Raw genomic sequence first — 15,347 nt, 5'->3', positions numbered from 1 at the left:
GTTGAGTCAACTTTAATCCATGTCAACTGGCTGCAAATGTGATTTAGTTATTGCCAACACCTGTTAGGTGCCACAGGTAAGTTACAGGTGCTGTTAATTACACAAATTAGAGAAGCATCACATGATTTTTCGAACAGTGCCAATACTTTTGTCCACCCTCTTTTTTATGTTTGGTGTGGAATTATATCCAATTTGGCTTTAGGACAATTCTTTTTGTGTTTTTTCATTTAAGACAAATTAAATGAAGATAATAATACCAAAGAATTTGTGTTTGCAATCATTTTCAGGAAGAAACTGAGTATTATCTGACAGAATTGCAGGGGTGTCAATACTTTTGGCCACAGCTGTATGGAGGGCAGGTAGAGAGTGACAGACCCTACACTACACATGGAGGGCAGGGAAAGAGTGACAGACCCCACAGTACACATGGAGGGCAGGAAGAGAGTGACAGACCCCGCACTACACATGGATGACAGGTAGAGAGTGACAGACCCCACACTATACATGGAGGGCAGGTAGAGAGTGACAGACCCTACACTACACATGGAGGGCAGGGAAAGAGTGACAGACGCCACACTACACATGCAGGGCAGGTAGACAGTGACAGACCCCACACTACACATGGAAGTCATGTAGAGAGTGACAGACCCCACACTACACATGGAGGACAGATAGTGACAGACTCTGCACTACACATGGAGGACAGGTAGAGAGTGACAGACCCCACACTACACATGGAGGACAGGTAGAGAGTGACAGACCCCACACTACACAGAGGGCAGGTAGAGAGTGACAGACCCTGCACTACACATGGAGGGCAGGTAGAGAGTGACAGACCCCACACTACACATGGAGGGCAGGGAGAGAGTGACAGACCCCGCACTACACATGGAAGTCATGTAGAGAGTGACAGACCCCACACTACACATGGAGGACAGATAGTGACAGACTCTGCACTACACATGGAGGGCAGGTAGAGAGTGACAGACCCCACACTACACATGGAGGGCAGGGAGAGAGTGACAGACCCCGCACTACACATGGAAGTCATGTAGAGAGTGACAGACCCCGCACTGCACATGGAGGGCAGGGAGAGAGTGACAGACCCTGCACTACACATGGAGGACAGGTAGAGAGTGACAGACCCCACACTACACATGGAGGACAGGTAGAGAGTGACAGACCCCACACTACAGAGGGCAGGTAGAGAGTGACAGACCCTGCACTACACATGGAGGGTAGGTAGAGAGTGACAGACCCTGCACTACACATGGAGGGCAGGGAAAGAGTGACAGACGCCACACTACACATGCAGGGCAGGTAGACAGTGACAGACCCCACACTACACATGGAGGACAGGTAGAGAGTGACAGACGCCACACTACACATGGAGGACAGATACTGACAGACTCTGCACTACACATGGAGGACAGGTAGAGAGTGACAGACCCCGCACTACACATGGAGGGCAGGAAAGAGTGACGGACCCCGCACTACACATGGAGGACAGGTAGAGAGTGACAGACCCCACACTACACAGAGGGCAGGTAGAGAGTGACAGACTCTGCACTACACATGGAGGGCAGGGAGAGAGTGACAGACCCCGCACTACACATGGAGGACAGGTAGAGAGTGACAGACCCCACACTACACAGAGGGCAGGTAGAGAGTGACAGACTCTGCACTACACATGGAGGGCAGGAAGAGAGTGACAGACTCTGCACTACACATGGAGGACAGGTAGAGAGTGACAGACCCCACACTACACATGGAGGACAGGTAGAGAGTGACAGACCCCACACTACACAGAGGGCAGGTAGAGAGTGACAGACCCTGCACTACACATGGAGGGCAGGTAGAGAGTGACAGACCCTGCACTACACATGGAGGGCAGGGAGAGAGTGACAGACCCCACACTACACATAGAGGGCAGGAAGAGAGTGACAGACCCCGCACTACACATGGAGGGCAGGAAGAGAGTGACAGACCCTGCACTACACATGGAGGGCAGGGAGAGAGTGACAGACCCCACACTACACATAGAGGGCAGGAAGAGAGTGACAGACCCCACACTACACATGGAGGGCAGGGAGAGAGTGACAGACCCTGCACTACACATGGAGGGCAGGGAGAGAGTGACAGACCCCACACTACACATAGAGGGCAGGAAGAGAGTGACAGACCCCGCACTACACATGGAGGGCAGGAAGAGAGTGACAGACCCCACACTACACATAGAGGGCAGGAAGAGAGTGACAGACCCCGCACTACACATGGAGGGCAGGAAGAGAGTGACAGACCCCACACTACACATAGAGGGCAGGAAGAGAGTGACAGACACCGCATATTCTCCGACTAAGGGCTACAGCCAGAAACGCGTCATAATGTTTGATACCTTTTAATTTGTCTGGACCATGATAAAAATTTTTAATGTAATGTAAAAAAGCAAATAATTTTTATTAATTTCCAGCCTATGGATCCTTTTTTTTTCTTTTGTTTCTACATCAGCCGATGGTCAACGGTTTTGGATTCCGGATCTACTATTAAGAAGCAACCAATTATATATTTCACGGTGAGGCTTTTTCCTTATTTCTTTTTCTTTCTCTCAAAAAAACATCATTGGAAGTGTAAAAACAAGAAGCATGTGGAAATAGTAGGAAACTTTTAATTTACGTAAATAAGGCATGTTGTTAAAGGGGATTTCCTAGAGAGAAAATTAACAGTCTTTACTCAGGACCCTTCAGATCACACATTGATAGCCCATCCTAAGAATAGCTTATCAATTATACATCCTGGAAATCCCCTTTAATTGACATGCCTAAAATAACCTTTAAAAAATAAATCCATGTATTTCCAGAAGTAAAGAAATTATCTTAGCACACTTATCTCTTGGACTGAATGTGCTATATTGCATAACTTAAAAACACAAGTCCGTACAAACATTAAGGTGGAATTTGGGTATGGTTGGTGCTGTGATGGTTCACTGAAGATCATTTAGAAATGCTTTATATTGTTTTTCTCCTAATTTATTTTTTTCCATAGCCACCTGCAAAAAAATAGAATAAATGGCAAAGTAATGCATCTGTACACCAAGATGGGTTTCTGAAAATTTTATTTTCTCGCATAAAATCAACTTCTCATACAGTCATGCCAAAATGTGGAAAGGTGAATAAATACTTTAAAAGTAACCTGTAAACTGAAGTTAAAATCTGATTTTCATGCAGCGTAATATAGGAAAAGATTCAGAGAAATGTGTATTTTATGTACATCACTGCTCACACAAGAGTTAAGGGTTCAATGTGTCGTCCTAAACAGTCACCTTTGTGCCATATCTGCCAGTTATCGAGTTAAGGTACTGTCACACTTAGCGATGCACCTGTGATCCCGACCAGCGATATGACGCGGTCAGGATCGCTGGTACATCGCTAAGTGGTCGCTAGTGAGCTGCCACACAGGCAGATCTCACCAGCGACATCGCTGGGGACGGGGGTCGCTACTTACCTGTCACACTAGGCGATCCTGCGTCCTCCCGCCCGGCTCCACGCTCGTCGCTCGTCTCTCCACAGGAAGCCCAGCAGGAAGCTGACGACGAGAAACAGTCCAGGACGTTCTCGCGCGATCAGCGATAAGCAGCGGGGGAGCGGGTTGTAGGTAAGTATCACACAAAGCGATATCGCTAGCAATATCGCTATAACGTCACAAGTTATAGCGATATTGCTAGCGATATCGCTTAGTGTGACAGGCCCTTAAGTCAATCCACTGGACTCAGCAGTCTTGGTAACAAACAGGTTAAAAGGGATGTCATAAAATATTGATGTCCAATCCATACTCCCACAAATCCAGCAGCAGCTAGATGTAAAAACTATGAATGGAGCTGCAAAGCCCAGCTCCATTCAATGGGTAGTGGCTGCTGCCAAGTACTACAGAGCAGTTCCTGTTCTTTTGAAAGGGCCGCTACTGAGTACTGCAGATCAGCATCTAATCTTTTGAGTACTCCGCTATGAGGTACTGCAAAACAGTTCTTATTCTTCTCAATAGGAGCTGTTCTGCAGTACCCAACAGTGGCAGCTACACATTGAATGTAGCTGAATTTTGCAGCTCCATTCAAAGCGATCACATCTGGCTTCTGACAGAGCTTGTAAAAGCTGATCAGTGGGGGTGCTAGTTGTCAGACCCCCACTGATCTGACAATAATGACCTATTCTGCAGATAGATCTTCAGTATGTTGTGTTCATTTAAGGCATGGAATTCAAATTTTCAACAACAGATTCCTTGTTTGCGTGAAGTAAACACTTCCTTTTCACACCACACCCCTACATTCAGGCAACATACCAATTACATGCCTCTATGTCATTCATAAAATAAATGTAATGGTAACCAAAATTAAAGGTACATTCTTCTGCAGGCAATGCATCAGCTGTTCTCTGTGGTCCTATGTAATGCCACATATAACACACAGTAAAGCCTCTACGTACTGATAATATATACTCAAGATGCACAAGTTACACAGCACTCTGATGTCGAAATCCCATATTTCTGCCCCAAACCAAATGCAGAAGTTTAATGATCTTAAAGGGGTAGTCTGAAGTCCAAATTAATTTTCATCCTAACTCCTTATCTATTTAATGCCATAATTTAAACTATTTTCTAATAATCTTGAGGGCAGAACGGCGGCTCAGTGGTTAGCTCTGTTGCCTTGCAGCGCTAGGGTCCTGGGTTCAAATTCCACCAAGGACAATGTCTGCAAGGAGATTTTCCCATTGTTTGTGTGGGGTTTTTCCAGGTATACTGGCTTCCTCCCACACTCCAAAGACATACTGATAGGGAAACTAGATTGTGACCTATAATTGGGACAGTGATAATAATGTCTGTAAAGTACTGTGCAATTAATGGTGCTATATAAGTGAGATAAATAAATTACGGTAATTAAAAATACCCTATTCTTCCCAAAACATCACACCTTCTTTTCTGAGCCCGCCGTGCGCCCAAGCAGTAATTTACCCCCACATGTGGGGTATTGGCATACTCATGAGAAACTGCATCACACATTTTGGGTTCCATTTTCTCCTATCATCCCTGTGAAAATAAAAAAAATTGTGACTAAAAGAACATTTTTGTGGGAAAAATTAGATTTTTTTTTTCATTTTTACAGCTCATCGTTATAAACTTATAGGAAGCACCTGGGACTTCAACCAGCTCACCACATATTTAGATACATTTCTTGGGGGGTTTACTTTCCAAAATCTGGTCACTTGTGCAGGTTTCCACTGTTTAGGCACATCAGGGGCTCTCCAAACGCAACATGGCATCCACTAATTATTCCAACAAAGTTTGCATTCAAAAAGTCAAATAATGCTCCTGCCCTTCCGAGCCCTGCTGTGCGCCCAATCAGTAGTTTTCCTCCACATATTTGGTATCTGCATACTCAGGAGAAATTGCACAACAAACTGTATGGTACAATTTCTCCAGTTACACTTATGAAAATACAAAATTTGGAACTAAAAACATTTTTATGGGAAACTTTTGATTTTTTTTAATTTTCAGGGCTCAATAATATAAACTTCTGTGAAGCACCTAGGGGTTCAAGGTGCTCAGCACACATCTAGATAAGTTCCCGGTGGGGTCTAGTATTCAAAATGGTGTCACTTGTGGGTGGTTTCCACTGTTTAGGCACATCAGGGGCTCTCCAAAGGTGACAAGGTGTCTACTAATTATTCCATCAAATTTTACATTCAAAAAGTCAAATGCTTTCCCTGGGTGCTGCTTTGGACTTGCCGTGACTCCCTTCAACTGCAATCTTGTTACTATGGTCTCCAGTGTGCCACGTCCTCACTCTCCACATGCCTTCCTGCCCCGGGGCCTGCATGCCCACCAGGACCTGAGGTTTAGTGTCTTATTGGCTAAATTTCCAAGTAGACCTACATGTGCGCTGATAAATAGAGCGATTATGATGTGATTAACAGTGGTTGTGCACTTGTTTTATATAGATTAAGGGTGGGTCCTTATTCTGCTTGTCTTCAGAAAACCACATTAAAATACTATACCCATCAAATACTTCTATATATATAGGGACTGTATTCTCATTTTTGTTCTCTCACACTGTCCTATTGTAACGCTATTGCCAGTGCCCCTGCATGTTTCCCCTTCCTCAGCCGCGTGGCGTGCTCTCTTTCTCCATGTGCTGTATGCACACCTCCTGCGCTCGCATATAGTAAGATGCCCTGAGCCTAAAGCTCGGAGGCATTTAGTATAACAGTACACCTGCAAGATGGCTCCCAGCCAATAGCTGTGAGGCATCTTGTTTAAAAGGCACCTTTCCAATAAGGTGCCAAGCATCACATTTAGTCATTAGGCAGTGTGGTGTTCTACCAGTGCAGTTCTGAGGTCCCCTGGTCCCGGTGTGGCCAGTGTCCTGAACCCAAATCCCTGGTCATGGTGTGGCCTGTGTCCTGAACCCGAAGTCCCTGGTCCTAGTGCAGCCAGGGCCTGAACCACGTCCCCTGGTCTGTGTGCGGCCAGTCCCTGAATCTGTAACTGACACCTGTGTGTCTGAACGCGTGCCTATCCGAGTACTCCGTATGTCCGGACTAGTACAACCAGTCTCTGAACTCTGAAGCATTGGCCGCACCTGTATCTTGAAGCAGCTACGGCAGTACCTGAATCAGTCCTGATCCTCCATGTCATTAACAGTTCTGCCTGAGGATCCTGAACATAATAGTCTGAATGTAGTCTGAGTCCATACCCCTGTCTGTGTACCTGACCCCTGGGGTCAGCAGATGCAGTATCGAGGGACTGCCTAGGAGTGGTACCTGGAGGCTACCTGCAGCCAAGTCTGTCTCCACCATCAGGAACTCAAGTAAACGCTTACATGGTCAAAATTGTTGGTACCCCTTGTGTAATGACACAAAAACCCACAATGGTCACAGAAATAACTTCAATCTGACAAAAGTAATAATAAATTAAAAGTCTATGAAAATGAACTAATGAAAGTCAGACATTGCTTTTCAACCATGCTTCCACAGAGTTAAAAAAAAATATATATATAAAACTCATTAAATAGGCCTGGACAGAAATGATGGTACCCCTGAAAATAATGTGACAAAAGGGACATGTTAAATCAAGGTGTGTCCCCAAATTAGCATCACAGGTGTCTTCAATCTTGGAATCAGTGAGTGGGCCTGTATAGAGGGCTACAGATACTCACTGTGCTGTTTGGTGACATGGTATGTATCACACTCAACATGGACCAGAGGAAGCGAAGGAAAGAGTTGTCTCAGGAGATTAGAAAGAAAATTGTAGGCAAACATGTTAAAGGTAAAAGTAATAAGACCATCTCCTAGGAGTTTCATGTACCTGTGACTACAATTGCACATATTATTCAGAAATGTAAGCTCCATGGGACTGTAGCCAACCTCCCTGGACGTGGCCGCAGGAGGAAAATTGATAACAAATCAAAGAGACGGATAATACAAATGGTAAAAAAGAGTCCAGAAAAACTGGTTAAAGGTGAACTTCAAGCTCAAGGAACATCAGTGTCAAATCGCACCATCCGTCGTTGTATGAGCCAAAATGGACTTCATGGGAGATGATCAAGGAGGACACCATTGTTGAAAAAATCATAAAAAGGCCAGACTGGAATTTGCCAAACTACATGTTGACAAGCCACAAAGCTTCTGGGAGAATGTCCTATGGACAGATGAGACAAAAATGGAACTTTTTAGCAAGGTACATCAGCTCTATGTTCACAGAAAAATGAAGCATATAAAGAAAAGAACACTGTCCCTACTGTAAAACATGGAGGAGGCTCTGTTTTGTTCTGTGGTTGCTTTGCTGCATCTGGCACAGGGTCTCAAGAATCTGTGCAGGGTACAATGAAATCTCAAGACTATCAAGGGATTCTAGAGAGAAATCAGCTGCCCAGTGTCAGAAAGATTGGTCTCAGTCACAGGTCATGGGTCTTGCAACAGTTTAATGACCCAAAACACACAGCTAAGAACACCCAAGAATGGCTAAGAGGAAAACATTGGACTATTCTGAAGTGACCTTCTATGAGCCCTGACCTAAATCCTATTGAACATCTTTGAAAAGAACTGAAACATGCCATCTGGAAAAGGCAGCCTTCAAACACGAGACAACTGGAGCAGTTTGTTCTTGAGGAGTGGGCCAAAATACCTGTCAAGAGGGGCAGAAATCTCATTGACAGTTACAAGAATAGTTTTATTGCAGTGATTGCGTCAAAAGGTTGTGCAACAAAATATTAAGTTAAGGGTGCCATCATTTCTGTCCAGACCTATTTCATGAGTTTTATTTTTTTAGAAATTCTGTGTAACCATGGCATTTATTTTCATAGATTTTTGATTTATTATTACTTTTGTCAGGTTCAAGTGATTTCTGTCACCATTATGGGTTTTTCTGTCATTAAACGAGGGGTACCAACAATTTTGACCATGTGTGTCGTAGCCGCTTGGCTATGTTCTTTCCTAGGCAGTCCTAGCAACACCTATCTAGTTCAGAAAAATGCAGACACAGGTTCAATAAAACAATGTTATCAATCTTTTAATTAAAAAAAAAAAAAAACATACAATGTACATGCAAATATATACAAAGATAACAATTTAAACAAAATGGAAATTTATATTATGCTCTTTCTTACAAATATCCTCGAGAGATGAAAATTAATGCTACTCCAGTGATTGATATAGATAGAATTATGTACAAAGTGTAATGCTTAAATTAGTATTTGGAATATATGCTTGTATACTTGTAACTTTAGAAATCACATACAATAACATTTAAGACATACTGTGTAAATTGCCATTGCTTGCCCTTTATTACATTGCTTTACCTTCATGATATACCCTGAGAAAGTCTGCAGAGAAGTTACAAACTACAAAGATACTTCAAACCCATTGGAGACAAGCAGATGTAATCTGCTGATATCTGTAGAGGACATGGCAGGAGTCCTGCTGCGATACTTCATGCACCTTCATAAGGCAGTCATCAGACTGAAAGCAAGCACCAGATTATGGGCTAATCCCTCACTGATAGGGCACAGTCAGACCCATACAAATCGGACCGAGATCGGACGGCGATGCAGCTCTGAAATAAGTGTAGCTGTCGCGCTCGGAGAGACACGCCGGCCAGTCCGATCTCGGTCCGATTTCTACAGTCGTTTGACTGAGCCCATAATCCCATAGATTCTATTTGTTTTGTATTATGGAAAGAATCATTTTATTAGATTTCTAGAGTTTGAAAAAAACAGTAAAGAAATCAGGAAAATATTAATCAAAGCCAATATGACAGATATTTGAAGCTGAAGTAATGTTTCCCCATAAGATTAGACCAACTTTTGCCCAAGAATCCTTGGGACATTGCAAGATGCTATAATCATCCTCTTCTTTTGCTTGACCTTTATTTTTGCCTGTATTCACTTCATCTGAAGAATGAAAACTAAGAACTCAAAATACAGATCCGTCAGCAATATACAGATTTCTGCTTGCGGTATTGAGCTGCAGGCACACTGAGGGCCACTATATGGCGCCATATCATGAAGAATACATGAACAGTATGGCATTCCATGACACCTAGCTCAGCATGACATCCCAGGCATACAGAGGTACAGTAGAGCCATATAAACTTATAGGCGCCAACTAGTGATGAGCGAGTATACTCGTTGCTCGGGTTTTCCCGAGCATGCTCGGGTGAACTCCGAGTATTTTGGTGTGCTTGGAGATTTAGTTTCTGTCGATGCAGCTGCATGACTTGCGGCTGCTAGACAGTCTGAATACATGTGGGGATTCCCTAACAAACAGGCAATCCCCACATGTATTCAGCCTGTCCAGCAGCCGCAAATCATGCAGCTGAGACGACGAAAACTAAATAATCTCCGAGCACGCCAAAATACTCGGAGGTCACCGGAGCATGCTCGAGAAAACCCGAGCAACGAGTATACTCGCTCATCACTAGTGCCAACTTGTGGCTCAATCCAGCTATGAAGAACTTACATGTACTGTGCTTTTATGCTTGAGCCCTTATTTGTTTTCTTGGGTTATTGTTACATTTTGCTATTGTTCCCATCATATGCACCATACAGCAATGTTTTGTAAATCATCTCACAGTTTAAGTAACATATCATGGTCATTATCACGTTATCATTAAAATTCTATATACATATTAAAAAACAATAACACCCCAATAAATAAAATTCCTGACAACTTAGCTGCCCAGAGGCTTGTAACACGTGTGTCAGAAGGCAGTAGACAATATGCATTTTTGGAAAATGACTTATTACCTCTAGATAGTCTCATTAGTCACAAAAGCATTTATTGCAACTGCAAGGCCCATGTGTGTACACTGTAGGACTCTGAACTGCTTGGTGACTACATCACGTTACCGCTGCTGTCAATCACATGCTGTGTACCTTGGCATAAACCATGAGGTCTGTGATTGGCTGCAGCAGTCATCCACCAAATAATCCAAGACTGGGTGGGAGCGGCACAGAGATGGCGCTGAGGTTTCAACATGTAACATATTTTTTTTTATTTAGCTTGCTTATCTATACCCACACCCATTGGATCCCATAAAAAAGAATTTATACTCGGACAACATATAAAAGTCTATGGCCAAATGTAGTGCGGATTTTGGATGCAAGGTTTTCTTTCTATTTCTTTTCATTTAATATTGTGTGAAAATAATGTGAAAAAAAAATAATTCAATATTAAACTGCAAAGCCTGGTAGAGTTAGTATAAAAAGGCCAGATACAGGATTATATCGAGGGCCCCTGACTGTCTACTGCCCACTACTGGAAGAACTACCTCTTATTACTGGCGTCATGGAATTATGTGATCAGACAGCTTTAGTAACACGGCCTAAAAGTCAGAAAATGAATACTTCTATGCTATATACATAATGCCAAGGTAAAACAGTATTCCACGTGTACACAATATTTACTTGCATAATTACAACAGAATTTAATACTTCTAGTCTGTAGTCATAAAATGCTTCCACCGTGTGATCGGACTGACGCGTCACTGCAACTTTTTATTGCTTATGTCGGCTCTCCGAACATTAGTGAAGAACCTACAATATTCTGCGTTGTGCCGTTTCGTCCTGGAAATGTTGGAATTCACTGATATCTGGGTATTATTTTCCCTGTCATTCCAGTGTGTATGGAAAAAAGCCATATTGACAAGAGAAAATGATTGTAAATCGCTCAGGTGTTTTCTGGAGGAATAACAGAACAATGGAACAAGTTGTAAGACTTTTTTTTTTTAGATTTGTTGTTGGACAATACTAGTTTTTATATGTCCACAGAGCTAAAGAGTCCTGGTTGAAGCCCGGAAAATACTATATAGGACACCAATGAGAAATAGACGTGGACGAGGTGTTCCCTTCACATGTACAGAAGGTGAAATCAGCAATAGCGCATATAAGTCTAGCCCTTATTGTCACTCGGCAGGGCGTGCATGCATTCATCAGGAATACCAGTGCTGTGACACAAATGTGCGCTGTGTCATATCACATGCTAGGTATTCTTAGCACTTCTGATTGTTATTAATAGCCGCTGATTGTCAATAGAGCATTTGGTTATGCAGAACATGCTAAGAATGGCGCTAGGATTTTTCCACGTGTCTCAGCAGCCCGCTGCTACAGCTTCAGGCACAAATTCATTACCGGGGGGGGGGGGGGGGGGGGGAGTATAAGCAGTGATACTTTACAGAGCAGACTGGATATAGATAAGAGAGGTTACAGCAGTGAGAAGACAACTGGGATATAAAAGACGATGGCCGATGACCTCATCTAATAGGGATTTCCAGAGATACTCATTTACATTGTGTAAAGCGCTTAGGTCACGTTTCTATAAAGGGACTTTATCACCAAGTTTTTGCCACCTAATCTGAGAGCAGGATACGACAGAGACGGAGACCCTGATTCCAGCAATGTGTCACTTACTGGGCTGCCCTGTGTAATTTTGATAAAATCCCAGTTTTATCACGAGAGTAAACCTACTGCCGTGTGGTCTTCCATATTCATGAGCTCTGTATGACCCCGCCCCTACCACCGATTGGCACTTTCCTGCCTATGCACAGCGGACATAAAAAGCAGCCAATCAGTGGTGTGTGGCGGCGTTATACAGAGCTCAGCATTCCGAGATCTGCTAGATCCGCAGCAGAGAAAACAGGGATTTGATCAAAATGACAGCAGGTAGTCCAGTAAGTGACTCATCGCTGGAATCATGCTCTCTTCCCCTACATTATGTTGCGCTCAGATGGGATAGTAAAAACCTAGTGACAGATTCCCTTTAAGGAACGCATGTATTGTTAAAGTAATAATGTGGAGGCACCAAGAATACCAAATGCAACTAAAAGGGGTTCTCAGGGCATAGGATATAAGTGACTTATCCTCAGAATAGGTCATCAAAATGAGATTGGTGGGGGTCTCAAACCCGGAACAATCATTAGTGAGTGGTTCTATGATCTGGCCGGATGCAAAGTGTCGATAGGAGCTGCACTGCACAGCTCCATTCATTGTGTAGTGGCCACTGCCAAATGCAGCAGAACAGCTACTGCTCAGAATAAGAGCTGCTCTGCTATACTGGTCCACAGCCACTACACAATGAATGCAGCTCTGCCCAGAGTTAATATGTTAGTGCATGGTAACATCTGGTGGTGTAAAACTCAGCTGTACACTAACATATAGCCACAGGCAACTGCCGTTACGAAATCACTGATTACACTACTATTGCTTGTATATTGCAGAATCATATATGGCCGCTCAGCAGAGGAGTATCTGCTGTTAACTGCCACAACCACAGTTGTATCATCACATTTCCTAACAGATGAAAGAAAACAAAGGTTTCACAATTCTCCAATAATGTCCTGAAATGTTTAAAAGAAGAAACATGACTTTACACAATCTATCTACAAACATACTGTATGTACAAGACTCCGATTCACTATGGTTTTTGTGCCTTTTTTGGCTTATTTTTGATGTATTTGCCTGTTCATCTGTAACATACTACCTTTTCTTTCTTTCTCTTTTTTGGGTGAAGTTGGTGTATTTAGATAAGCTGCATTATCAGACACAGTCCAATAACAAGGGCGGCGCCGTTTCTGAAAAAAGGAGACTTTGTTTTTTTTAAACCCTGATCATTTAAGAAAAATACATCCATGTTATCAGGGCATGTGGGAAGGACAAAGTATTAATGAATGGGAGGAATATCAATGATTTATGGATCCTATAAAAGTGACAGTTGCACTCACAGTGTGTAGGAGGTCACAACATGTTCCAGAATTCAGACTTCTGTGCAAATTCCATCAATATATTCTGGAGCGTTCACATACGTTTCCAGCATTCCTCAGCACCAGCGACCAACTGGAGATTGTCCGGAATCTCCCAAGTGTCATCCACGGCGGGCCATGGGGGAACACTGAACACTTAGGCTATGAATGGAACAATACAGTGCGATTATTGTGATGAAGCACAAGACACAGATCTCTAGACATCTGGCCTGGAAAATAAGCAGCAGAAGGTGCAGGTCTGGTGATCTATACAGAAGCGGGTAGTGCTCAGCGTTGCATAATCTTCTGTACTGTCTCATCACATATAAGAGAAGCAGCACAAGGGGCTCAGTAGTATTAGAAATAGGTCATCTCAGATTAGAAAAAATGTCGGCCTTCTTCAAAAACAAACAAACAATAAAAAAACAAACAAACTGTAAGGCTATGTGCCCACATAGCGATTCTGAAGCAGAAGAAACCTGAGCAGAATTGCACACCCTGCTCTCGGGAAAACACATGCATTTTTTCACGCGCTTTTGTAAGCGTTTGTCAAGCATTTTTGCATGCGTTTTCCTAAGCGTTTTTGCCCATATAATTGATGGTACGTGGAACCGCGTGCGATTCCGCAAAATTAATGAACATGCTGCGTTTTTAACCGCTAAGCGTTTCCGCAGCGGTTAAAAACGCACCATTAGCACAACATGTGCGTTTTCCATTACAAAATCAATGGATGCTTTTCTTAAGCGTTTCTGCAGCAGAAATGCTTGTCTAAAAGCGCTGCAGAAACGCTTAGGCCTGTTTCACTTTTCCGTATTTTGACGGCCGGCTAAATCCGCCAGAGCCGTTAAAAATGGATCCGTCTCCGTCGGGTGGCAAACGTATGTGTCACCGGATCCGGGTATTTGACGGATCCGCTGGAGTCGGGATGCAGGGAAAATTTAAAGGAACCGCGGTGAGAGAGAGATTGATTTGCTCCCGGTACGGCATTTCATGGTTAAAAGGCTTCCCGGAGTAAAGCTTCCGGGCATGCGCACTTCAAAATAGAGGACCGTCAAAAAAAAAAAAAAACGTTGCAGGGTCCGTCTCATCCGCCCGGGAGACGCTAAAATCTTGGCGGATTCGTCAAAAAACGGGTGGGTCGGATGACCGTCAGTCAACATCCGCCAATAATGTAAGTCTATGGGGGAAAAAAACAGATCCTCCCCTTTTTTGGCGGATCCGTTTTTTCCAAAAATTGGCGGATTTTGACTGACGTCAAAAAACGGAAGTGTGAAACAGGCCTTAAAAAACGCTACGTGGGCACACAGCCTAAAACAGTGCCACTTTTGTCTACAGTCCATGTCTAGTACTGCAGTTCAGACTCATTCATTTGGTACGGAGCTGCAATCCCATGGAAAAAGTGGCCATGTTTCTTGAAGAAAGCAAACGTTTCATTATGAAAGGTATCGCGTGGGATTAGGAATCTTCAGATTGTAAAGTCACAATATAACCACTTACAGCGCTGAGATTCCCACTCCACAAGCGATGAATATTCATGAGCGATACGCGGATTTCACCCGCATATGACTATAGATGTGGGATTTAATTCTCGCACATTTCAATACCCTAAAATCATGAAGGAGATATATTTGTACTATAAATTACCAAGACAATATGAAAAGCACTTATGTTACAACTGATGACTAGGACGTAGGTTAAAACGGATTTCTACTTTGATTTCAGCTCCAGGAGTGAGGTCACATTTCAAATTTTTTATTTCATTCATAGATTTTAGACTAAAAAGTCATTTATTTAATTGGGTTTCATTAAAAGAATACTTTTAGCACTTTATATTGCTTGCTGCAATATGAGCTAACTTAGGGTCTAATCAGTGAGCTCCTCTGAAGAAAAAGTATACAACTCTCATCTTCATTCTTCTTAACTCTTCTCAGATTATTAAGGACCACAAAGTCCATTTTCATCTGGTGGAAAAACAGCTGAGAGGCGTTCAGAAGAAGACAGATAAGAGTTAATACTGTTCCCTTCGGCATCTGATTAAAAGTGGATTAGCCTTCAGTATTCAGTTA

The sequence above is a fragment of the Dendrobates tinctorius genome, unplaced genomic scaffold (genome assembly GCF_039654945.1).
Source record: "Dendrobates tinctorius isolate UK_male_01 unplaced genomic scaffold, ASM3965494v1 ptg000154l, whole genome shotgun sequence".
NCBI lineage: Eukaryota > Metazoa > Chordata > Amphibia > Anura > Dendrobatidae > Dendrobates > Dendrobates tinctorius.
This window is presented reverse-complemented; position numbering follows the sequence as displayed.